The sequence below is a fragment of the Penaeus vannamei genome, chromosome 10 (genome assembly GCF_042767895.1).
Source record: "Penaeus vannamei isolate JL-2024 chromosome 10, ASM4276789v1, whole genome shotgun sequence".
Classification (NCBI taxonomy): Eukaryota; Metazoa; Arthropoda; class Malacostraca; order Decapoda; family Penaeidae; genus Penaeus; species Penaeus vannamei.
The window spans coordinates 33561732-33564238 of record NC_091558.1 but is presented as its reverse complement, the minus strand read 5'-3'; the positions used below and the strand labels follow the sequence as shown (position 1 = coordinate 33564238).

The 2507-nt window shown below is 26.2% G+C and overlaps 1 protein-coding gene across 1 annotated transcript in view; it reads right to left on the bottom strand.

Moving 5' to 3' along the window:
• Liprin-alpha (PTPRF interacting protein alpha) overlaps nucleotides 1-2507 on the bottom strand; it is a gene marked incomplete in the record, with an annotated part of 310208 nt that overhangs the window by 82708 nt on the left and 224993 nt on the right.

The window sequence follows — 2507 nt, the reverse complement described above, 5'->3', positions numbered from 1 at the left end:
ATTGTTTTTGCCTTTTTTAGTGTTGTCATTATTTTTGTTATCTTTTATTAGGTTACTTAATTCTGACTTTTGTCTCTTCTTTTTGACTGCATGCCCATGTCTATCGGTAAGAAAACAGTGTAGGTTTGAAGACGAATAAGTTGAATAATGCATGTATCAGTTGTTGTAGTATCTTTCTGTAGATTGGCTAGGTGTTTTTGATCAGTGCAAAGTACTCTGTATGCAGGAAAGTACGGCCTTGGTTCACTTTGTTCTCTATTTTTGGGAAATATAGAGTATTAATTGTCTTAGGATGAATAAAAGGTTTGTAGAAAGTGAGATGTGCATTGTTTGGTGTAGTTTTGATAAGTATTACTAGAGCATTGGCCTAGTAATAGGATTGTAAATTGAGTCTCATGTTGATTATTCAGTAGTATATTCTCACCTTTTCTTTGTGGATTTTGCTTTGGAAAATTCTAATTACTACTCTGGTTTTCTTAGATAAAAAGAATTGATGTGGTGATTGTAAATCTATAATTTAGAAAACCTGTAAGACAAAAACATTTTATAGATATTTAGTGTAAAAGGCAAAACACTCCCCATTGTTGATAAGATTATAAGAAAAAATAAAACAATAAAGGAGTAGTTAATAATTATGTATGTATAATGGATATCTGTCAGAGGATTAAAATTTCATTGATAGATTTTTTTTTCTCAAATTGTAATTAAATCTTATTTTCAAGTTACTGTTATACCTTGAAATTTAGTGACAGTTTTTGTTTTGATTTTTTTTTATGATAGTATTGACAGTATAATGATAATGACAATTATTATAGATGTTATTATTGTTAATATCATTATTATTGTTATTGTTATCATTATCATTATTATTACTATTATTATTATTATTATTATTATTATTATTATTATTATTATTATTATTATTATTATTATTATTATTATTATTATTATTATTATTATTATTATTGTTAATATTATTATTGCATTTTATTTTTTATTTTTTTATTATATTGTTATCATCATCATCATTGTCATCATTATTTGTATTATTATTATTATTATTATTATTATCATCATTATTATTGTTATTATTATTATTATTATTATCATTATTATTATTGATATTATTATCATCAGTATTACTATAGTTATTATTGTTATTTAGCATCAGGGTTTCTTTCAAATTTTTTTGAAGAAGAGAAATATATTTATGTCTGTCTGTTATTGCATATTTACTTTTTGTGACAAGTAGTGTCTCTACAAAAAGATATATAAGTAAACTTGCGTAATATAATCTCAGAAAAAGGTTTTTTAAAAATTCTGCTATAGATAAAGTCAATTTCTATTACAAGAATGTCCTTGTAGCTGCACCAAGTGCAATAAACTGTAAGATTATTCTCAGTGTAGAATAGTGTACGTTAATTTCTTTCATGTTCACTTAACAAAAAATCATATTTTCACTAATTATACTCAATCATATAATGATATCAAAGAGTGTATATTGACATATCACACAAAGTCAAGATTAAAGAAATTAATGTTCATATCTTATCCTAGTCTAGTTGATAAGTTAAATTACTGAATTACAATTTACATTTATTAATATATTAACTTCTCTTGCATTTTTACTATTGTGTGAAAACATGGAAGTGCATCTAAGTAATACCTAGATAGTAATGTTACACATAATGACAAGCAAAATAAAAGAAAACAAATAATCTGAAGACAGTTATCCAAGCAAAGAATGAAAGATATCCATTAATTACTTTATCAGTTTGCAAATTGCAATTATAAATTCTGGCTCTGAATTAGAATAAGGATGGACGAGTGTCAGTTCTTTTGATTTGGTATCTTTTTCTTACTGTATATTCTAGATAGTTTTATACAGTGGTTTGTATAAATGATGCACTATTCACAACAAAACAGAAGTGAGTTGTAGCGAGTAAGAATGCAATGTAAAAATGAGATAGTTTGAGGTGAAATTCTTAGAAGCTTAGATTAATTTGTTTTTAGAGACCTTGCCATAATTTTCTTTGTTATTGTCATTACTCTTTTTTATTATTGAAGATGAAAACATTTTTCGGCTTAAAAATCTCTCACATATATTGAAGGATAGAGGGATCCAATACTACTCAGTAGTGCAATAAAAACAAATGCAGAAAAGGTATGAATGAGGAAGAATAACTTCACAGAAGAAGAAGATGCATTTGGCATGTTTTGCTCTGAAAAAGAAAGAACAAGGCAATATGTCAGTTACATCTCTTGCTTTGTAAAGTTATTCATTCTCATTCATTCCCCTTCTACACTACATAAAAAAAGACATGAAGGCTTGTAATGAAAACAGTGACCAAAAATATACACATGGAGCACATCTCATTATTCCTTTTAGGGGAATGCTTCTGCTCATGCGTACACTCATTTATGAAGTTATATCTTGCTGATCTTGCTGCATTGAAAAGGGATTATGATATCAGAAATTAATTTTGTGAAGCGTAAAGGAAATGAAA